Source organism: Homarus americanus, unplaced genomic scaffold, assembly GCF_018991925.1.
Source record: "Homarus americanus isolate GMGI-L3 unplaced genomic scaffold, GMGI_Hamer_2.0 scaffold48016, whole genome shotgun sequence".
NCBI lineage: Eukaryota > Metazoa > Arthropoda > Malacostraca > Decapoda > Nephropidae > Homarus > Homarus americanus.
In genome coordinates, this window is record NW_024755055.1 from 3,244,785 (window position 1) to 3,268,500 (window position 23,716).

At 44.9% G+C, this 23,716-nt stretch overlaps 1 protein-coding gene across 2 annotated transcripts in view; it reads left to right on the forward strand.

Moving 5' to 3' along the window:
- The first annotated feature begins 9,958 nt into the window (after positions 1-9,958).
- The window catches only part of LOC121856261, a 105,397-nt gene continuing 91,639 nt past the window's right edge, over positions 9,959-23,716 (forward strand). Inside the window, exon 1 of one of the 2 annotated variants that reach the window (XM_042351663.1) lies at positions 9,959-10,775. The gene's annotated coding sequence lies outside the window, so the exon portion shown is untranslated. Of the gene's footprint in view, positions 10,776-20,209; positions 20,250-23,716 lie in introns of those variants that run through there. The other variant, XM_042351664.1, reaches the window with a different exon arrangement.

The window sequence follows — 23,716 nt, forward strand, 5'->3', positions numbered from 1 at the left end:
CGAACCAAGTTACGAAAATAATCTTATTCCTGAAAATCGTAGGGAGACAACAACACAAATCAACTCCCAGGATGACAGAGGAGACGCCGTGCTCCCCCCAGCCTTTGTCAGGAGAGAAGTAAACATCTCCTCACTCTTATTTGTAACCAGGACGTAAAAACGAGGCTGGGTCCTTTGACTATGGGGAGGTAGGGTGTTATTGTGTGGAACTGGAGGGGGGAAAGATAACTGCCTTGGGGTATGGTGTTGTAGGGAGGGAAGGAGGGTGGAAGAGAGGTAACGAAGGAGGGAGGGAGAGAGGTAACGAAGGAGGATGGGAGAGAGAGAGAGGTAGAAGGAAAGGGAGGAGGAGCACTAACTACGAGTCTCAAATGTTCCTACGTTATTTTTTTTCCTCGTTGTTGGGAGTCGTGGCGCCGTGTCGGGTCCCGGTAGAGTCTCAGAGCATTTTCACAGACATTTACACTATTATGTTATGGCTACAGTGACTCCGTTATGATACCTGTCTCTCACACCTTCACTTAATGAGATAATACGTAATTTTATCTCTCTAGTCCTGTACTGACAAGAGCCTCTCTCTCTCTCTCTCTCTCTCTCTCTCTCTCTCTCTCTCTCTCTCTCTCTCTCTCTCTCTCGTGTACTCAGTCTGACAAGTAACCCGAGACACCGAGCAGCCAGTTATGACGTCATAATTCACTGTAAACGTAATGAAAAATAGTCCCGATATGACGTTATATATCTATAAAAAATATTAAGGAGGATGAATCCTGCTGTAACTCGAAAAGACATAATCCTACTATACTTGAAGGACTCTTACAACATCCTACTATACTTGAAGGACTCTTACAACATCCTACTATACTTGAAGGACTCTTACAACATCCTACTATACTTGAAGGACTCCACAAAAACAGTTTCACAGGACTCGCAGGACTATAATCTGGGCGAGGTATGCAGCCCCGTGTTATGAAATGCTCCTCTTGCCACGCCATTCACTGTAGGATATTTTTTTCCCATCCTGGAGGGGACTTAGGCAAGGGGCGCTGTGTAGGGTGTGTCCTGTGGAGGGGGGAGGCCCTTGTGAGAGGGTGGAAAGGATACAAGGGGTTACGTCGGGTCGAGAGAAGGGGCGCTGTGTAGGGTGGGAAAGATGGGAGGGTGGGGAAGGATTCAAGGGTTCCTCTGAGCCGCGAGAATGGGCGCTACGTAGGTTGAGTCCTTAAGCTAGGGGGCCCTGTAGGGGAGTGATGACGGCGTAGGATACCCAGGAATCTTACCATCCCGGATATGGAATGAAGCCTTTGTCGTATCCTAGGATAGGTTTGAACTTACTAGAGAGATGCAAAGTAATGGAAGGATATGTTTTAGGGATCCTCACGCCCCAGGCAAGGAGCATTATACATATCTCGCCTTCTGGAGGAGTAGGACACTGGGAGATCCTTGCTTGGTGGCTGTAGGAGTTCTTGGGAGGTGTACCTTAGTCTCTACACAAACTTGACTGAGTTATTATTGTTATATTTCATTCATCGTCAGAGAATACATGATGAACGTGTAGTGTTGCGTCCGTTCGTCAGTGCCAGGTCCCGTGTCCGTTCGTCAGTGTCAGGTCCCGTGTTCGTTCGTCAGTCTGCCAGGTCCCGTGTTCGTTTGTCAGTCTGCCAGGTCCCGTGTCCGTTCGTCAGTGTCAGGTCCCGTGTCCGTTCGTCAGTGTCAGGTCCCGTGTTCGTTCGTCAGTGTCGGTCCGTATCCGTTAGTAAAATGTCAGGTCCGTGTTCGTTCGTCAGTGTCAGGTCAGTGTTCGTTTGTCAGTCTGCCAGGTCCCGTGTTCGTTTGTCAGTCTGCCAGGTCCCGTGTCCGTTCGTCAGTGTCAGGTCCCGTGTCCGTTCGTCCAGTGTCCGTTCCGTGTGTCCGTTCGTCAGTGTCAGGTCGTGTTCGTTCGTCAGTGTGGGTCCGTGTTCGTTCGTCAGTGTCAGGTCCCGTGTTCGTTCGTCAGTCTGCCAGGTCCCGTGTTCGTTCGTCAGTCTGCCAGGTCCCGTGTTCGTTTGTCAGTCTGCCAGGTCCCGTGTTCGTTCGTCAGTCTGCCAGGTCCCGTGTTCGTTCGTCAGTGTCAGGTCCCGTGTCCGTTCGTCAGTGTCAGGTCCCGTGTTCGTTCGTCAGTCACTGGAGAAAGACCTCATGGTTGGTTTAGGCAGCGGCTTCGTGTCATGAATATCGTGACCAATTTCGATGACCATTGATTTATGCGTCAATTTACCTGAGTTATGGCTGCTGATACGATTAATGAGTTTAAGTACAGGTAAACATCACCTTTGTTGTTGTTTTCTGTTTGTTAAGTAAATTTTCTTCTGTCGAGAGATTTGACAGTTGAGGGAAGGGGAGAAAGTCATTAACCACTAAGATAAAAGAGTCAGTATGTCATTAACCAGTCAGAAGCGGAAGCAAATGAGACATTAGCCAATCAACAGCATCAGCGTTGTCCTTTGGCGCCATCTATTGAGTAAGATACACATCACTACCCACAATACGACGCCATCTATTGAGTGAAAGGGTGAGTGGATGAGCAATGGATGAAACAATCGGTGGATGAGGGTGCAGGAAGTGGGTGATATGCAAACGTTACTACATCCATTTAGAGCTGGTCGAAGGGTTACTCCCCTCTCCCCCTTCTCCCACCTTCCCCTCCATTTCTCCCTCTAACCTCTCTCCTCCACCTCGCCTCACCTCCTCTCCTCCCCACTTACGAAGGGGTAGGTCGGCTCTCCTCCTCTATTCATTTTCACTAACCTTGTAACCTCTTTCAGCACTCTTCCATATTCTTCTTCTACAGCTTCTTTACCTTGGGATGTTTTCAATTTCTTCTACTAACACTACTACTACAACAACTACACCAAAACACTACCACAAAAAACAACACCACAACATAACAACATAACAACAACATAGCAAAAACTAACACAGCAACACAACTACCACAACTATCTACACCACTACACAACTACTACCACCACTACTACCACACTTACACACTACTGCTTACACCACACATACCACCCTACTAACACACACAACTACCACCACTAACACCACTACCACCACTAACACACTACCACCACTACTAACACTACCACAACTACCACCACTACCCTTACCACAACTACCACCACTACTAACACTACCACAACTACCTGTATAAGTGATCTTTGACCTTTACCACTACAAATAATCCTCACCATCACTCATACTAAATTACTTCCTGGCAAAAACTGTTGTCTGTTGTTTTCTGTTGCCTGCTGTTGTGAATGATGTCTTTGCCTGCTGTTGTGAATGATGTCTGTTGCCTGCTGTTGTGAATGATGTCTGTTGCCTGCTGTTGAATGATGTCTGTTGCCTGCTGTTGTGAATGATGTCTGTTGCCTGCTGTTGTGAATGATGTCTGTTGCCTGCTGTGTGAATGATGTCTGTTGCCTGCTGTTGTGAAATGTCTGTTGCCTGCTGTTGTGAATGATGTCTGTTGCCCTGCTGTTGTGAATGATGTCTGTTGCCTGCTGTTGTGAATGATGTCTGTTGCCTGCTGTTGTGAATGATGTCTGTTACCTGCTGTTGTGAATGATGTCTGTGCCTGCTGTTGTGAATGATGTCTGTTACCTGCTGTTGTGAATGATGTCTGTTGCCTGCTGTTGTGAATGATGTCTGTTACCTTGTTGTGAATGATGTCTGTTGCCTGCTGTTGTGAATGATGTCTGTTGCCTGCTGTTGTGAATGATGTCTGTTGCCTGGTGTGAATGATGTCTGTTGCTGCTGTTGTGAATGATGTCTGTTGCCTGCTGTTGTGAATGATGTCTGTTACCTGCTGTTGTGAATGATGTCTGTTGCCTGCTGTTGTGAATGATGTCTGTTGCCTGCTGTTGTGAATGATGTCTGTTGCCTGCTGTTGTGAATGATGTCTGTTGCCTGCTGTTGTGAATGATGTCTGTTGCCTGCTGTTGTGAATGATGTCTGTTGTTGCCCTGCTGTTGTGAATGATGTCTGTTACCTGCTGTTGTGAATGATGTCTGTTGTCTCCTTTGTGAATGATCTGTTGCCTGCTGTTGTGAATGATGTCTGTTACCTGCTGTTGTGAATGATGCTGTTGCCTGCTGCTGTTGAATGATGTCTGTTGCCTGCTGTTGTGAATGATGTCTGTTGCCTGCTGTTGTGAATGATGTCTGTACCTGCTGTTGTGAATGATGTCTGTTGCCTGCTGTTGTGAATGATGTCTGTTGCCTGCTGTTGTGAATGATGTCTGTTACCTGCTGTTGTGAATGATGTCTGTTGCCTGCTGTTGTGGATGTGTCTTACCTGTTGTCTGTTGTTGAATGATGTCTGTTACCTGCTGTTGTCTGTTGTGAGTGATGTCTGTTACCTACTGTTGTCTGTTGTGAATGATGTCTGTTACCTGCTGTTGTCTGTTGTGAGTGATGTCTGTTGCCTGCTGTTGTCTGTTGATTGTTATTGATGTTGTCTCTGTTTAAACAAGTATTTTCTGTTGTCTATAAATGAATCTTAGTTTTTTATAAAGTGGAATCTATGGTCTGTCTGTTCATAAGTGTGAACTAAGGTCTGCCTGAAACCATAAGTGTGAACTAAGGTCTGTTCTGTTCATAAGTGTGAATCCAAGTTATCTATCTGTTCATAGCGTGAATCAAGGTCTGTCGAGTTCATAAGTGTGAATCAAGGTCTGTCTGTTCATAAGCGTGAACTATGGTCTGTCTGTTCATAAGTGTGAAACTATGGTCTGTTCTGTTTGTTAAGTGTGAATTTGGCGTCTGTCTGTTCATAAGTGTAACTAAGGTCTGTCTTGTTCATAAGTGCGAAATCTGTGGTCTGTCTGTTCATAAGTGTGAACTATGGTCTGTCTGTTCAGCAGTGTGAACTAAGGTCTGTCTGTTCACAAGTGAACTAGTCTGTCTGTTCACAAGTGTGAACTATGGTCTGTCTTGTTCATAAGTGAACTAAGGTCTGTCTGTCTGCGCAGTGTGAATTCACAGCCTGTTCGTTCATAAGGTGAATTTGCATCTGTCTGTTCAAGTGTGAACTATGGTCTGTCTGTTCAAGTGTGAACTATGGTCTGTCTGTTCAAGGGTGTGAATCCAAGGTCTGTCTGTTCTGGCGCGAACTAAGGTGTCTGTTCAGTTCAAAGTGGAACTAAGGTCTGTCTGTTCAAGTGTGATCCAAGGTCTGTCTGTTCAAGGCGTGAACTTATGTCTGTCTGTTCATAAGTGTAACCTGCGGTCTGTCTTTGTTCATAAGTGTGAACTAAGGTCTGTCTGTTCATAAGTGTGAACTAAGGTCTGTCTGTTCATAAGTGTAACGGGTGTCTGTCTGTTCATAAGAGTGAATCCATGGTCTGTCTGTTCATAAGTGTAGAATCCAAGGTCTGTCTGTTCATAAGTGTGGAATCTCAAGGTCTGTTCGTTCATATGTGAACTATGGTCTGTCTTGTTCAAGGTGAACTAAGGTCTGTCTGTTCACAAGTGTGAACTACAGTCTGTCTGTTCATAAGTGTGAATCCAAGGCCCTGTCTGTTCATAAGTGTGAAACTGGCGTCCAGTCTGTTCATAAGTGTGAACTAAGGTCTGTCTGTTCATAAGTGTGAACTAAGGTCTGTCTGTTCATAAGTGAACTATGGTCTGTCTTGTTCATAAGTGTGAATCCACATCTGTCTGTTCATAAGAGGAAATCCAGGTCTGGTCTGTTCATAAGGTGAATCAAGGTCTGTCTGTTCATAAGTGTGAACTATGGTCTGTCTGTTCATAAGTGTGAATCTGGGTCTGTCTGTTCATAAGTGTGAATCCAAGGTCTGTCTGTTCATTAAGTGAATCCAAGGTTCCCTGTCTGTTCATATGTGAATCCAAGGTCTGTCTGTTCATAAGTGTGAACTAAGGTCTGTCTGTTCAAGTGTGAACTAAGGTCTGTCTGTTCACAAGTGTGAACTATGTATCTGTCTGTCTTGTTGTAAGTGAACCAAGGTCTGTCTGTTCATAAGTGTGAACTAAGGTCTGTCTGTTCATAAGTGTGAACTAAGGTCTGTTCGTTCCGCGTGAACTAAGGTCTGTCTGTTCATAAGTGTGAACTATGGTCTGTCTGTTCATAAGTGTGAATCAAGGTCTGTCTGTTCATAAGTGTATCCAAGGTCTGTTCGTTCATAAGTGTGAATCCGTTACCCTGCCCGTTCATGGGTGAATCCAAGGTTCTGTCTGTTCCATAAGGTGAACTAAGGTCTGTCTGTTCACAAGTGTGAAATTAAGGTCTGTCTGTTCATAAGCGTGTGAATTCATGGTCTGTCTGTTCATAAGTGAATCATGGTCTGTCTGTTCATAAGTGTGAACTAAGGTCTGTCTGTTCATAAGTGTGAACTTAAGGTCTGTCTGTTCATATGTGAACTAAGGTCTGTCTGTTCATAAGTGTAGAACTTGCTGTCTGTCTGTTCATAAGTGTGAACTAAGGTCTGTCTGTTCCATAAGTGTGAACTAAGGTCTGTCTGCTCACAAGTGTGGAACTAAGGTCTGTCTGTTCATAAGTGAATCCAAGGTCTGTCTGTTCATAAGTGTGAACTAAGGTCTGTCTGTTCATAAGTGTGAATCAAGGTCTGTCTGTTCATAAGTGTGAACTAAGCGTCTGTTCGTTCATAAGTGTGAACTAAGGTCTGTCTGTTCATAAGTGAACCAAGGTCTGTCTGTTCATAAGTGTGAACTAAGGTCTGTCTGTTCATAAGTGTGAACTATGGTCTGTCTGTTCATAAGTGTGAACTATGGTCTGTCTGTTCATAAGTGTGAATCTTGCTGTCTGTCTGTTCGCTAAGTGTGAATCAAGGTCTGTCTGTTCATAAGGGGAATCTGTTGTCTGTCTGTTCATAAGTGTGAATTGCTGTCTGTCTGTTCATAAGTGAATTCAAGGTCTGTTCATGTTCATAAGTGTGAATCCAAGGTCTGTCTGTTCATAAGTGTGAATCCAAGGTCTGTCTGTTCAAGGCGTGAACTAAGGTCTGTCTGTTCATAAGTGTAAAACTAAGGTCTGTCTGTTCATAAGTGTGTGAACTAAGGTCTGTCTGTTCATAAGTGAACTGGCGTCTGTCTGTTCAGTAAGTGTGAACTATGGTCTGTCTGTTCATAAGTGTGAAACTGGCTAGTCTGTCTGTTCATAAGTGTGAACTAAGGTCTGTCTGTTCATAAGTGTGAACTAAGGTCTGTCTGTTCATAAGTGTGAACTAAGGTCTGTCTGTTCACAGGAACGAAGGTCTGTCTGTTCATAAGTGTGAACTATGTCTGTCTGTTCATAAGTGTGAATCATGGTCTGTCTGTTCATAAGTGTGAACTAAGGTCTGTCTGTTCATAAGTGTGAATCCATGTCTGTCTGTTCATAAGTGTGAACTAAGGTCTGTCTGTTCATATGTGAATCTGGCGTCTGTTCAATTCATAAGTGTGAACTAAGGTCTGTCTGTTCATAAGTGTGAACTATGGTCTGTCTGTTCATAAGTGTGTGTGGAACGGCGGTCTGTCTGTTCAAGTGTGAATCTGCTAGTCTGTCTGTTCATAAGTGGGGAACGAAGCGGTCTGTCTGTTCATAAGTGTGAATCAAGGTCTGTCTGTTCATAAGGGTGTGAACTAAGGTCTGTCTGTTCATAAGTGTGAATTCATGTCTGTCTGTTCATAAGTGTGAACTAAGGTCTGTCTGTTCATAAGTGTGAACTAAGGTCTGTCTGTTCATAAAGTGTGAACTATGGTCTGTCTGTCTTCATAAGTGTGAACTAAGGTCTGTCTGTTCATAAGTGTGAATCATGGTCTGTCTGTTCATAAGTGTGAATCCAAGGTCTGTCTGTTCATAAGTGTGAACTAAGGTCTGTCTGTTCATAAGTGTGAATCAAGGTTCACCACCATAAGTGTGGTCTTAAGGTCTGTCTGTTCACAAGTGTGAAACTATGGTCTGTCTGTTCATAAGTGTGAACTTATGGTCTGTCTGTTCATAAGAGTGAATCTGCTGGGTCTGGTTCTGCTCATAAGTGTGAATCCATGGTCTGTCTGTTCATAAGTGTGAACTAAGGTCTGTGGTCTGTTCATAAGTGTGAACTTGCTGTCTGTTCTGGTTCATAAGTGTGAACTAAGGTCTGTCTGTCATAAGTGTGAACTACAACTAATCTGTTCATAAGTGTGAACTAAGGTCTGTCTGTTCATAAGTGTGAACTAAGGTCTGTCTGTTCATAAGTGTGAACTATGGTCTGTCTGTTCATAAGTGTGAACTATGGTCTGTCTGTTCATAAGTGTGAACTAAGGTCTGTCTGTTCATAAGTGTGAACTAAGGTCTGTCTGTTCATAAGTGTGAACTAAGGTCTGTCTGTTCATAAGTGTGAACTATGGTCTGTCTGTTCATAAGTGTGAACTATGGTCTGTCTGTTCATATGTGAATCCAAGGTCTGTCTGTTCATAAGTGTAGAACTATGGTCTGTCTGTTCATAAGTGTGAATCCATGGTCTGTCTGTTCATAAGTGTGAACTAAGCGTCTGTCTGTTCATAAGTGTGAACTATGGTCTGTCTGTTCATAAGAGTGAATCCAAGGTCTTGCCTTGTTCATAAGTGTGAACTGGTGGTCTGTCTCAAACCATAAGTGTGAACTAAGGTCTGTCTGTTCATAAGTGTGAACTACAATCTGTCTGTTCATAAGTGTGAACTAAGTTGTCCGTCTGTTCATAAGTGAATCCAAGGTCTGTCTGTTCATAAGTGTGAAACCATGGTCTGTCTGTTCATAAGTGTGAATCCGATGGTCTGTCTGTTCACAAGTGTGAATCCAAGGTCTGTCTTTGTTCATGGCGTGAACTAAGGTCTGTCTGTTCATAAGTGTGAACTAAGGTCTGTCTGTTCATAAGGGGAATTAAGGTCTGTCTGTTCATAAGTGTGAACAAGGTTCCATCAACGTTCACAAGCGTTCAAACGTATTCAGGACTCATTGAACGTTCACAAGCGTTCATAAGCTTTCCCTGGCGTTCACAAGCGTTCACAAACTTCCAGGACTATTCAGCGGCGATTAAAAGCTCTCGTTGGCGTTCAGAAATGTTCACAAGAGTTCACAAACGTCTAGGACCTCCCATAAGGCGTCTAAGCTTTCGTGGACGTTCAAGAATGTTCACAGGTGTTCAGGGGAACTAACCATCGCGCCCACAATTAGATTTGGATGGACGGTCGAGTTTACCTGAAGTTCACTCACCTGTGTGTGTGTGTGTGTGTTTACGTCAGTTTGTGTGTGTATGTATGTACGTATGTGTATTTACGTCACTTTGTGTGTGCGTGTCTTTGTCATGTTAGCTAAAAACTTAGGTCTCTCTCTCTCTCTCTCTCTCTCTCTCTCTCTCTCTCTCTCCTTTATATTTTTCCTCACATTAAGTTTCACTATCTTTATAACGCGAAAGTTGAACCCCGGGAAAAATTACCCCGATTTTTGGCGGATATTATTTTTGCGATGTTTGTTTATTTAAGCGGCGTCTTAACTTCGCGTTTTTCTTTACTTGTACTCTGTGAAATTAGTTTTTTTATGTGAATTATTTGATTTGGTTTAGTTCAGTAAATTTTCGATCAGGTTGGGTTAGGTTAGATTAGGTCAGGTTAAGTGACTTGTATTCTACATTTAATTACTGTTGCTAATTCTTTAAAATGGAGAAGAAGGTATAATAAAAGGAAGAAGAGAAAAGGGAAGGGTAATGGAAAAGAGGGAAAAGTAAAAGGCAAGGAAAGCGGAAAGCAGTGTGGAAGGGAAGGAAAGGGGAGAGAGAGAAAGAAGGGGAAATAGTGAAGGGAAGGGGAGGCCGTAACACACACACACACACACACACACACCTTCCTGCCTGGGTGGTGGAGGAGGAGGAGGAGGAGGAGGAGGATAGCTGTGATGGTGGTGGTGGTGGTTGTTGAGGATTGGTGGTGTTGGTGGGTCGTGCGTCAGTTCCCTGTGGGCCACCGTCTCGTGTGCACGTGTACGACTCCGTGTCTACTTACGTCCACTCCCACCTGTGTTAATACCTGTACGTCAACAACTATCACCACTACTACAACTACCACTACTGTTGCTACTACCACTACAATTTGTATCAGTATTACATCTACGCGATTACTATTGCTATTACAACTACTACTACCACCACCACCATAGCAACTACTAATACTAGTACCAATACCGACACTACAACTATTCCTCTACTACTATCACCATTATCATCACTACTACACCGACGCTGCTACTATAACTAACACAATTACCATCAATACCATTTCTACTAACACTACTACCACCACAAGTCCTACCACCACCACTACCACAATTATTAACAGTACTGACACCACTGTACCGTTACTACCACCACTACTACCACTACCACCAAGCAACATTTCCACCATCTGCAACCATAACAACCACAACCACAACCCGGATAAGAGATAATCAATAATAACAAAAATAATAAATAATAATAATAAATAATAACAATAAAAGATAAAAAGGCGCGGGAAAAAACGTAAACAAACGGACCAACGATAAACAAAACATGAAGTAAACGTGTTTTTCGTTGTTGTTTTTTAACGAGTGAGGAATGAAAGACCAAACGAGAATAAAGAAGCAATAAAGCAAACGGTAGAATAAATTTATCACCAAGAGGAGGAGAATAAAGAAGAAAAAGAAAAAAAAAGATAATTTAGTTTACAAAAGATAGAAATTATTAAGTTTACTTCAGACACCACGGAGGAACACAAGAGGTGAGTAAACTCCTGTAAACTGATGACGAAGTGGTGGAGTGTACCATAGGTGTAGTGGGGTGTACCATAGGTGTAGTGGGATGTAAACTGGAGTGTACCATAGGTGTAGTGGGGTGTACCATAGGTGTAGTGGGGTGTAAACTGGTGGAGTGTACCATAGGTGTAGTGGGTGTACCATAGGTGTAGTGGGGTGTAAACTGGTGGAGTGTACCATAGGTGTAGTGGGGTGTAAACTGGTGGAGTGTACCATAGGTGTAGTGGGGTGTAAACTGGTGGAGTGTACCATAGGTGTAGTGGGGTGTAAACTGGTGGAGTGTACCATAGGTGTAGTGGGGTGTACCATAGGTGTAGTGAGGTGTAAACTGGTTTGCAAGAGCAAGTGCATATATGTAGCTCGTAAACTGCTTTAAAAGGTTGTTAGTCTCCATTAAACTCTATAGGCGTAAACTGCTGTTAAAATGGTGTAAGTTGCTGTAAACTAAGTCATGTGTAAACAGCTGTAATGTGATTTATATTTTTTTGTAAACTTATGAGTAATGACGCGAATCCCATACTTTGACGCAAGCTTATTTAAATGTGTGTATTTGGACACAAACTTATTTTAAAGTCCGTATTTTGGCGAAATTGAGTCAGGCCAACGCATGGACTCTCTCTCTCTCTCTCTCTCTCTCTCTCTCTCTCTTTTCCCTTTACCTGTAACTTCTTGTCACCTGTTGAAGTCACTGGGTGGAGACGCTTCCTCTCCCCGCCCTCTTGTGTGTGAGAGGGAGGGAGGGAGTAAAAGGTGGGAGAATAGGAGAAAGGTGAATAACAGAAAAGGAGGATAGAGAGAGAAGGATAATGGCAAGGGAGAAGAGATGACGTGTATGTGGGTAGGGGCGTACTTTATGTCAGGGGGACGAAGAAGCACGGGAAGGGAGAGGATAGTAGGAGGGAGGGAGGATAGTGGGGGGAGCGGGTGGGGAGGAGGTAAGACGTTGGGGAGGAAGCAAGAGGGCGCGTCAGGGTGAGGGAGGAGGTTGCTTTTAGAGGGGTTGTAGTGGGCGGTGGTGGGGTTACAGAAGGTCCCTTGTATCACCTCCCCTCATCCCTCCCTTCCTCCCCATCTCCCCAAACGCCTCCCTCATTCCACCATCTCCCCACCCTCCTCAGGATTCCTCCTCTTCCTCCCCTCCAGCTTCCTCCTTCTTCTCCTAATACACCCCAGTTCTAATAGGCCCCATTACACCCCAGTTCCTATAGGCCCCAGTTCTAATAGGCCCCAGTCGTAATAGATACACGTCACAATCCTGTAAACCAAAGTTTTAATAGACCCAATTTTAACGGGCTAAGCACCCTAACCTTACCATTTTGGATTGGGGCCTATTAAGATTGTGGCTTTTATAGACGTACCTCTTAACCCGGGTCTATTAACCTGGGGCCCCAATAGAACTGGTACCTATGGCACTAGAATCTAATAAACCCGGGCCCCATTAGTTCTGCCATCTATTAGTACTAGGATCAAATGGCCCGGGGCCCCATTAGTTCTGCCATCTATTAGTACTAGGATCTATTAAGCCCGGGGCCCCATTAGTTCTGCCATCTATTAGTACTAGGATCTATTAAGCCCGGGCCCCATTAAGTTCACCATCTATTAGTACTAGAATCTATTAAGCCCGGGGCCCATTAGTTCTGCCATCTATTAGTACTAGGATCTATTAAGCCCGGGCCCCATTAGTTCTGCCATCTATTAGTACTAGGATCTATTAAGCCCGGGGCCCCATTAGTTAAGGCATCTATTAGCACTAGATCTATTAAGCCCGCCCCATTAGTTCTGCCATCTATTATACTAGGATCTATTAACCCTAAATTATTAGTATTAGCCTACTTCAATAGCTGCACTAGGGAAGCACACAACCCGGCCAGGTGGTTTCAGGCCCCCTTGGGTTCACCTGTGCACGCTTCCAAAATGTCACTTTGTTTTGTCCTGAGACTGTACTTTGGGGTGGGGGTAAGTGAAGGCTGAGAGACTGAGGCTCTATAAACAACACCAAAAGTGATTAAATTATTATTATTAGTAGTAGTAGGATCGGTCCAACACACTGAACATCATGGTCTGAAAGTCTCCCGGAAACCCAGACTAACTTACTCCTGGAGTGGCTTAACACTGTGCTGACCTGACCTGTTCCCCTCCTTCTCCTGCCTCTTCCTCCTCACCCCACGTCACGACCTCCAACCTCCTCCTCCTCTGGCCTGTTACTCCCATTCCTTCCCTCCACCTCCCTTCACACCCCTCCATCACCCTCACCATCTTTCTCCACACCCTTCCATACACACCAATGCCTGCCTCAAATTAGCCTTACACTCCTCACACCTTCCTCACCTCTCACACTTCCTCACCCCATTTCCACCCTTAGAACTCAGTGAGGAAGGTGGTGTTAGAAAGGGGTGGGGGTTGTACTCTTTAGTGGTGAGTGGAATGCAAATCACAGAACGGGGTTAAAGGCAGGGGGCGGTGTGGCTACGTGTATTTGCTGTGCACGCGTGTGTGGGGGGGTAGTAGGGGTGGCAGGGAAAGAGAGGGGTGGGTGGAAGGGTGGGCAGGTGGCAGGGAAAGAGAGGGGGTGGGTGGAAGGAAGGAAAGGTTGGAGGTGGATGGAGGGAAGGAAGGGAGGATGGAGGGTAGGAAGGAAGGGAAGATGGAGGGTAGGAAGGAAGGGAGGATGGAGGGTAGGAAGGAAGGGAGGATGGAGGGAAGGAAGGGAGGATGGAGGGTAGGAAGGGAGGATGGAGGGAAGGAAGGGTGGAGGGTAGGAAGGAAGGAAGGAGATTCGAACCCTATGATCTTGTAAACACACGAAAAAAAATTCTGACAGCCAACCACGACCGCACTACCAATCACTTAATCACCCGGTTATTGGGTCATCCAATCATCTACTCACCCGGTTAATCAGTGATTCAGCCTTCCAATCACTAAGTTATTCACCTCCAATCACCTAATCTCCCAGTTATTCACTTCCAGTCATGCAATCACCCATTTAGTCGGTCCTCCAGTCAGTCATTCATTCATACAGTTACTTACAGTTATCCAGTCATCTAATCCCTCAGTCATTTATTGCCAGAATCATCCAATCATTCAGTCATGCAGTCGATTAGTAGCAGAGAGAGAGAGAGAGTTTCCATGCAGGCGCCGTCATGCACACTCAGGAAACAGTCATGAGTCGGTCATGCGTGTTCCTGTCATAGTCATGCAGGGAGTGTGACGAGGTCTCTCTCCCATCTCCCTCTCATTCTTTCTTTTCTTCCCCTACTCCCTCTTATTTTCTCCCTCTCTCCTCTCATCCTTTTTCTCTTTTATTCTCATTCTCTCACTTTACCTTCCCCCTCACTCCCACTCCCCCCCACTCTCTCCCTTCCCCCCACTCTCTCCCACAGGACAGTCAATATATTACTGTGGATTGGGTGACACAGCTGAGACGGGGGAGAAGGGAGGGAGGTAGGTAGGCAGGGAGGGAGGTAGCCAGGGAGGGAGGTAGGCAGGGAGGGAGGTAGCCAGGGAGGGAGGTAGCCAGGGAGGGAGGTAACCAGGGAGGGAGTGGAGGGAGGGAGGTAGCCAGGGAGGGAGGTAGGCAGGGAGGGAGGTAGCCAGGGAGGGAGGTAGCCAGGGAGGGAGGTAACCAGGGAGGGAGTGGAGAGGGAGGGAGAAAGACTCCACTGTGTACTGTTGGTTTGATGGTGGGGGCGTGGCCCTCTGGGGGAGTGTCTACACAGCCCTCTGGGAGGTGTTTGTGGTCCTCCTGAGGGGTGTATCTGGCCATCTGGGGGAGTGTGTGACCTGGGAGGGGGGCGTGGTCTTGGGGAAGGGGGTGTGGTTTGGGATGAAGGGGGCGTGGTCTGGGAAAGGAGAGTGGTCTGGGATGAAAGGGGGCGTGGTCTGGGGAAGGGGGCGTGACCTTCTGGTATCCATAAAGTATTCTTAACTCCATATTTACACACACAAAAAAAAATCATCATCTGGCAACAACTGACTTGAATGACGTCACAGTGTCGTCACGGGATGATCCTCCAACCACAAACTCATTTACATACTGTGGCGGGTTATACACAGAGGCTCCTTGTTGATCCTGTCGTGTGATGTATCCTATGTATCCTAGACCTGTATCCTGGACCTGTCATGACCTGTATCCTGGACCTGTCATGACCTGTATCCTGGACCTGTCATGACCTGTATCCTGGACCTGTCATGACTGTATCCTGGACCTGTCATGACTATCCCTGAACCTGTCATGACTGTATCCCTGGACCTGTCATGACCTGTATCCCTGAACCTGTCATGACTGTATCCTGGACCTGTCATGACCTGTATCCTCAGACCTGTCTTGGCTGCATCCTGGACCTGTCATGGCTGCATCCTGGACCTGTCATGACCTGGCATCCTGGACCTGTCATGACCTGTATCCTGAACCTGTCATGACTGGCATCCCTGGACCTGTCATGACCTGTATCCTATGGACCTGTCTGTGACTGTATCCTGGACCTGTCTTGTGACTGTATCCTGAACCTGTCATGACTGTATCTGGACCTGTCATGACTGTATCTGAATAAGAGATGAAGGGTGGGACGAGAGAGATGGGAGGTGGAGGGGCTAGCGAGAGGGTAGTGAGGAGTGAGAGGGTGAAGGACACAAGGCTTCATGCCCCTCACTTGACATTTAATAAAGGACTGTGCTTAGCACTGTGGTGTTGAGGGGGTACTGGGGAGGGGGATGTCTTCTAGTGGAAAAAGGGGAAGGGGTGAGGTTAGGAGGTAGGGAGTAAAAGACTCACCTATTGACCATAAAAACAACAAAAGGCGTAAACCATCTGTGTGTGTGTGTGTGTGTGTGTGTGTGTGTGTGTGTGTGTGTGTGATAACTCAAGGACGGGAAGACTTACCTGCTCAAACGTGGTGACTGTATTCGTCATGGCAGCGTCTACAGCTGTATTGATTTAAGGGTCAAGAGGTCACTTTAGGGGTCAGATGTCAAGGTCACTTAGGGGTCAAGAGGTCACTTAAGGGGTCAAATGTCAAGGTCATTTAGGGGTCAAGAGGTCACTTAAGGGGTCAGATGTCAAGGTCACTTAGGGGTCAAGAGGTCACTTAAGGGGTCAGATGTCAAGGTCACTTAGGGGTCAAGAGGTCACTTAAGGGGTCAGATGTCAAGGTGACTTAGGGGTCAAGAGGTAACAGGACAAGGTCAATTAGGCCTCGACTTGGCACCTTCCCCGAGTGGAATCTAGTTGGTGATATTATTATTATCATTGTTGTTGTTATTAGTTAATTTTATTATTATAATTATTATTAGTAGTAGTAGCATTAGTATTATTTATGAATTTAAAATATGCATGTTGGTACACCTCTCTCTCTCTCTCTCTCTCTCTCTCTCTCTCTCTCTCTCTCTTCTGAATCATAAACCCTTCTTATTCTCTCTCTCTCTCACACGCACAGCCAAGTAGAACCATCAAGCGGATTCACTGGTTAGGTGCCTCTCTCTCTCTCTCTCTCTCTCTCTCTCTCTCTCTCTCTCTCTCTCCAAGTAGAACCCTCAAATCAGATTCGCTACTATTGGTAATTGTTGTGGTGGTGATTACTGTGTGGTGTGCAACACTGTGTGGCATCTGTTGTGTCTCTCTCTCTCTCTCTCTCTCTCTCTCTCTCTCTCTCTCTCTCCCTTCTCCCTCACATCACCCCCCCCACCCCCTCTTAACCCCCCCCCACCCCCCCTCAGCCCGCATGCACACACACAAGCGCAGACAAGCAGGGTCTTACATGACCAGACAACTGCTGTGAGTGTTTGTGTGTTTGTGTGGGAGAGTGAGTATGGTCCAGCTCTCACTCTTTCACTCTCACTCTTACTTTGTCACTGTAAGGAGACTCTCACTGCTTCACCCTCACTGCCCTCCCTCTCTCCGTCTCTCCCTCTCTCCCTCTTTCCTTCTTTCCTCATCCTTCTTCCACAGTCCTCCTCCCATTCTCCTTTTTACTTCCTTCCTTCCACACCACCCTTCCTTCCACACCACCCATCCCCCCCCTTCCCTCCACACCTCTCCTCTCATCTATCCTCTCTCCCGGAAACACACACACACACACACACACACACACACACACACACACACATTTAAATTTTTATCTATTTTCATAATTTACAATTTGATTTTCTCAACACTTTTGAAGAATATTTACAAATTTACAACCCAAAATTTACAAATGATTTACGAATTAAAATTTGCAGGTGATTTACAACCGAAAACTTATAGAAAAATTTATGACTTCAAATTTACAGATGACGTCGATCTAGATATCCAAAAACATCCAACTTAAATTTACAGATGATATACAACCCAAATTTACGAGTGATTTACGATACAAACCTGACTTACATGACGAGTAGTTAACACTGTCTTGCCCCGTTTTATCCTCTCTCTCTCTCTTACCAGAGGTCATTCGAGGTTAGGGGAAGAGGTCATTAAGAGGCCAATTAGGTAGTTAGGGAGGTCAGGAGGCCAATTACAGTGTTAGTTATTACAAGGTTGTTAAGAATTATGGCGGTGATTGAGTGTTTTTATTGTTTTATTTCGGTGGGTTTTTTCTCTGGCGATTTTGTTAAGGTAATGGATTAATAGTGTGTGTGTGTGTGTGTGTGTGTGTGTGTGTGTGTGTGTGTGTGTGTGAAGGACGATCTCTTTATACATAGTTGGGGTGAGAGGGAGGGAACGGAGGTGGGGGGTGAGAGGTAGAGAGAGGAGTGAGAGGTGACGCAATTTACCCAACCCAACCCAACGCAGCCTAACCCAGCCTAACCTGACCCAAGCCAAGCCAACCTAACCTAACCCAAGCCAAGCCAACCTAACCCAAGCCAACCTAACCCAAGCCAACCTAACCCAAGCCAACCTAACCCAAGCCAAGCCAACCCAAGCCAAGCCAACCCAACCCAAGCCAAGCCAACCCAAGCCAAGCCAAGCCAATGTACCTTAACTTAACTCCTATGCAATGTATGAGGACTTAGGTTGTGTCAGACAGCTGTGTGGCGTCTGTGGCACTTTAGAGGCACTCATGGGGTCAGGGTCATGATGCCACGCCACAGGGAAGTGCCAAGGGTCGTCAGGGTTAAGGGTGCAGTACACGGGGTGGGTCTTGGGAGTGAGTTAAAGGCCATGTTTTTGGTCACATGTTTAGTTGGTTGTGTTTATACTCACACACACACACACACACACACACACACACATAATAGACTGATAGAAACAAACAAGTAGACACAAACAGACATGAACACACACACACACACACACACACACACACACACACACACACACACACACACACACACACACACACACATACACACACACACACACACATAATAGACTGATAGAAACAAACAAGTAGACACAAACAGACATGAACACACACACACACACACACACACACACACACACACACACACACACACACACACACACACACATAATAGACTGACAGAAACAAACAAGTAGACACAAACAGACATGAACACACACACACACACACACACACACACACGCACACACGCGCGCGCGCGGGCAAGCTCTGTGAAACAACATAGAACGAACAAACAGACCAATAGACAGACACCGACAGAAACGTACAGATAGACAGATACATACACATAGATAGACAGACAGACACACAACTGGCGCGGGTTAAAAGTGTTTGAGGATACGTGTAAGAAAGTGTTCGTGGTAATGGTACTAATATGGCGTAACCTCATAATGTACCTGTTTTACCACGACCACACACTATTTACATTAGTGGCCTCCTATACTGGGTGGTGTACTGGGGGGTGTACTGGGTGGTGTACTGGCGGGTGTACTGGGGTCAGGGTCGAGGGCGTCAGGAGTTGGGGGATATTCCATCACCCCCTCACCCCTAACTCCCTTCCCATCACCCCTCAACCCCTCCCATCACCCCCTCACCCCTAACTCCCTTCCCATCACCCCTCAACCCCTCCCATCACCCCCTCACCCCTAACTCCCTTCCCATCACCCCTCAACCCCTCCAATCACCCCCTCACCCCTAACTCCCTTCCCATCACCCCTCAATCACCCCCTCGCCACCTCACCCCCCTCACCCCAGGCCGCGACGGGACATGACCGCTTCCCGCAACACCATTAATTGTTGGCCATCTGTGGCAGCCGCTAGTGGGGCGTGGGAACCCTCTGTACACACACACACACACACACACACACACACACACACGATGTCAACTTAGGAACCTTTGAGAATCCATCTTTGTGTTGTAACTTAAGTGAGTCAGTTAGATACGTTCTCACATCACCAGTTAGGAGAAAAACTTAACTTAGGAACCTTTGAGAATCCATCTTTGTGTTGTAACTTAAGTGAGTCAGTTAGATACGTTCTCACATCACCAGTTAGGAGAAAAACTTAACTTAGGAACCTTTGAGAATCCATCTTTGTGTTGTAACTTAAGTGAGTCAGTTAGATACGTTCTCACATCACCAGTTAGGAGAAAAACTTAACTTAGGAGCCTTTGAGAATCCATCTTTGTGTTGTAACTTAAGTGAGTCAGTTAGATACGTTCTCACATCACCAGTTGAGAAAAACTTAACTTAGGAGCCTTTGAGAATCCATCTTTGTGTTGTAACTTAAGTGAGTCAGTTAGATACGTTCTCACATCACCAGTTAGGAGAAAAACTTAACTTAGGAACCTTTGAGAATCCATCTTTGTGTTGTAACTTAAGTGAGTCAGTTAGATACGTTCTCACATCACCAGTTAGGAGAAAAACTTAACTTAGGAGCCTTTGAGAATCCATCTTTGTGTTGTAACTTAAGTGAGTCAGTTAGATACGTTCTCACATCACCAGTTAGGAGAAAAACTTAACTTAGGAGCCTTTGAGAATCCATCTTTGTGTTGTAACTTAAGTGAGTCAGTTAGATACGTTCTCACATCACCAGTTAGGAGAAAAACTTAACTTAGGAACCTTTGAGAATCCATCTTTGTGTGGTAAGTGAGTGAGTTTTGACACGTTCTCAGCAATCTTGTCGAATCCGGTACAGGTGAGTAAGATGAGTCGGCGGTGGTGGGGGCAGGAGGGATGAATCATCCAGGTGGGTTATTGCTCACCTGTCTGGTCGCACAGGTAGCAAGCGTGACAATTAAAGCGAGTCTCTCTCTCTCAGCAATTGGGATTAGGCTAGCACACACACACACACACACACACACACACACACACACACACACATATATTTACATATTTACATAGATACACACATAAAATTGGCATATACTGTCATGTATGATTATTTTTATAATTATTATTATTATTATTATTATTGTTAGTGTTTTTGTTCTCACTATTATTATTATTGTTATTGTTGTTATTGTTGTTGTTATTAATATATTTTTCTCTTGTTTCCAGGTAATAATCTTCGCCAGGTGGTGAGGAAACTTACGATCTGGTAAGAATATTATCGTAAAAATTTCCTGATGTAAAATATTTAACTTCTTGGCTCGATTCTCAAACTTACGATTATTTATCTTATCGTAACTTTGGTGAGGGATAAAAATTAACGTACGATTCATTGAGCATATATACCATAGACCGGGGGGGGTGGGGGGGGGCGTAGTTACAGCTGATGCGGGATATATTGCAATATTTACTAACTGGTAACTGTAGCCTAATGGAGCAGAGAGTTGCCAGTTGTTGATATTTTTTCACGCGGATTGATATGAAATTACGATTGACTGGTGAGAGAGAGAGATGAATAGAGAAGGTAAGAGATAGAGATAGAGATAGATAAGTGTAAGTAGATATATATGGAGGTAAAGATCTCCTTGTTGTTAATCAAGAGACAGTAACAACAACAACAATCACAACAACTATACCACGATCATAAGCTCAGCAATCTCAATAACCATCAACACAACAACAACAATTAACCAACACCACAACAACTACTACTACCTCAATCACAACAAGCGTAATAACAATAACAACAACAATCTCGATAATAATCTCAACAACCCCTACAAAAAAATCAAGTACCACAATCACAACAATAACATAATCCAAAACAACAAACAGACAGTCTCAGTACCACAATCACAACACTCGTGGTTGACAGAGGCAATGTAATGCAATAAATGAATCAATCGTGGCTTATAACCTGTAATGGAGGGGACGTGATGGTGGTAGTGGTGGTTGATGTAGTGGTAATGGTGGTAGGTGGTAGTTGATGTGGTAATAGTGGTGGTTCATGTGGTTATAGTGGTGGTTGGTGGTAGTTGATGTGGTGGTATTGGTGGTTGGTGTAGTGGTGGTTGATGTAGTGGTAATGGTGGTATGTGGTAGTTGATGTGGTGGTATTGGTGGTTGGTGGTAGTGGTGGTTGATGTAGTGGTAATGGTGGTAGGTGGTAGTTGATGTGGTAATAGTGGTGGTTCATGTGGTTATAGTGGTGGTTGGTGGTAGTTGATGTGGTAATAGTGGTGGTTCATGTGGTTATAGTGGTGGTTGGTGGTAGTTGATGTGGTGGTAATGGTGGTTGGTGTAGTGGTGGTTGATGTCATGTGTATGGTGGTAGATGGTGGTAGTAGTGATGGAAGGTGGTGGTTGATGTAGTGGTGATGGTGGTAGATGGTGGTTGTGCTATTGGTAGTGGTCGTAGTGGCTAGTGATGGTGGTTGTAGTGGTGGCACACACACACACACACACTCACGACCTAGGCTGTGATCCCCATCGACCCTCGTGACCTCCTGTGACCCCCTGTGACCCCCCCTTGGGAGGTAGAAAGTGCTTCCCTTTCAACTAGAGCGACCAACCCACTCAACCTCTCTCATAGTGCCAGTGCCAACTTGTTCTGTATTTAGGTGGTACTTGGGTGCTTCGCCAGGCGTTTACTAGATGTTCGTCAGGCAGAAGACTTACCTGGCGTTGATTTTATGGTCTTAGTTAAGCGGTGACGCAATCGGTGGATTCTCAAGTGTTCTTAAGTTAAGTCAACACTGAGATTCCATCTTTGTGTCGTAACTTAAGTGAGTCAGTTAGATACGTTCACACATCACCAGTTAGGAGGAAAATTTAACTTAGGAACCTTTGAGAATCCACACTGAGATATTAAGATATATAGATTAAATTAATTTCTGTGTAATTCTCTCTTATTTCATCACATCTCATCATCATTATCATCCATTATTTCTATTCTCTCTTTCGTCTGTATTTTCGTCCTTGTTATTGTCTCTCTCACTGTGTACATCACGTTTTCCTGTCTCTTATTTTTCCTCTCATTATCTCTGTGTTTCATCATCTTACTTGTTTGTGAATGTTGGTGTGTTTGTTTCATTATCTTACTTGTTTGTGAATGTTGGTGTGTTTGTTTTATTATTGTTTGGGTGCGAGTCTGTGTGTTTGTTTGTTTTTTTTTCTTTATTTTTTATTGTCTTTGGTTTTCTTGTTCTTGTTCTTGTTGTTCTTGTTCTGTGTTGTGGTTGTTTATCTTCCTGCTTCTTGTCCTTCTTCATTCTTATTCTTCTTTTTCCTTCCGCTCTTTCTCTACCCCCCTCCCCCCTTACCTCCTCCTCCCTCTTATTCCCTTCTTTTTTTTCTCTTATTCCTCCTTCTCCTCCTCCTCCTCTATCTTATTATTCCCTAACCCTCCTCCTCCTCCTCCTCCTCCTCCTCCTCTTCCTCCTCCCTCTTTCTCCTTCCCTTCCTCCGCCGTCGTTCTTGATTAACTCTTCTTCTACCTCCTCCTCTTCCTTCCTTTCTCTTCTTCCTCCTTCCCTTCTTCCTTCTCTGTCTTTCTTGATTATCTTCTCTCCTTCCTACCTCTTCCCTTTCCCCTACCTGTAATCAGTGTTGACTACCTGTACTACCTACAACAATAACAGGAAACACGCTATCACTGCAATCATTATTAACCTCTAGCAACTTTCATCACTGTTTCTTCGTTATTCCCATCTTTAGCGACCATTATTTCTGTCTCTCTGTGGTGTGTGTGGGTGTGACCTGTATTTTTTTTTATTTTCCTGCTTTCACGTCTTTCATTCTCTTCTCTTTTTCAGTGGATCTTGAGTGATGATTGTGTCTTTCTCTTTTCTCTCTCTCTCTCTCTCTCTCTTTCGCTTCATTTCCTCCTCTCTTTCTTTTTCTTTCTTTATTTTTCTTTATCTCTGTATCTATACTTCTCTCTCTCTCTCTCTCTCTCTCTCTCTCTCTCTCCACTGCTATTTGTGGCCGCACTAAACGCCTTGGCTTGAGGTGGGGTCATGCCCTGTGTTCTCCATTCTCTGGGGGTCAGGTCAGAGGTCAGCCGGCAGCTTTCTTGGCCCAGAAGGGAGAGGGGAGAGACAGAGGGGAGGTAGAAGGTTTTTTTAAGTTTAACAAATTTATTGGCAAAGCTTGTAGTACAGTTTGCCTATTCTGAGAAATTCAGTCAGGTCTTGACACTGAGGGTGGTATCACTTCTCACTGCCAGGCAGGACAGAGGTTCATACACAAAGAAATACATCATGTTCATTAACAGTATATATAGGTCAGAGTCGTGTGGGTGATGTCACTGTTCACTGCCATGCAGGACAGAGGTTCATACACAAAGAAATACATCATATTCATTAACAGTATATATAGGTCAGAGTCGTGTGGGTGATGTCACTGTTCACTGCCATGCAGGACAGAGGTTCATACACAAAGAAATACATCATATTCATTAACAGTATATATAGGTCAGAGTCGTGTGGGTGATGTCACTGTTCACTGCCATGCAGGACAGAGGTTCATACACAAAGAAATACATCATATTCATTAACAGTATATATAGGTCAGAGTCGTGTGGGTGATGTCACTGTTCACTGCCATGACAGAGGTTCATACACAAAGAAATACATCATATTCATTAACAGTATATATAGGTCAGAGTCGTGTGGG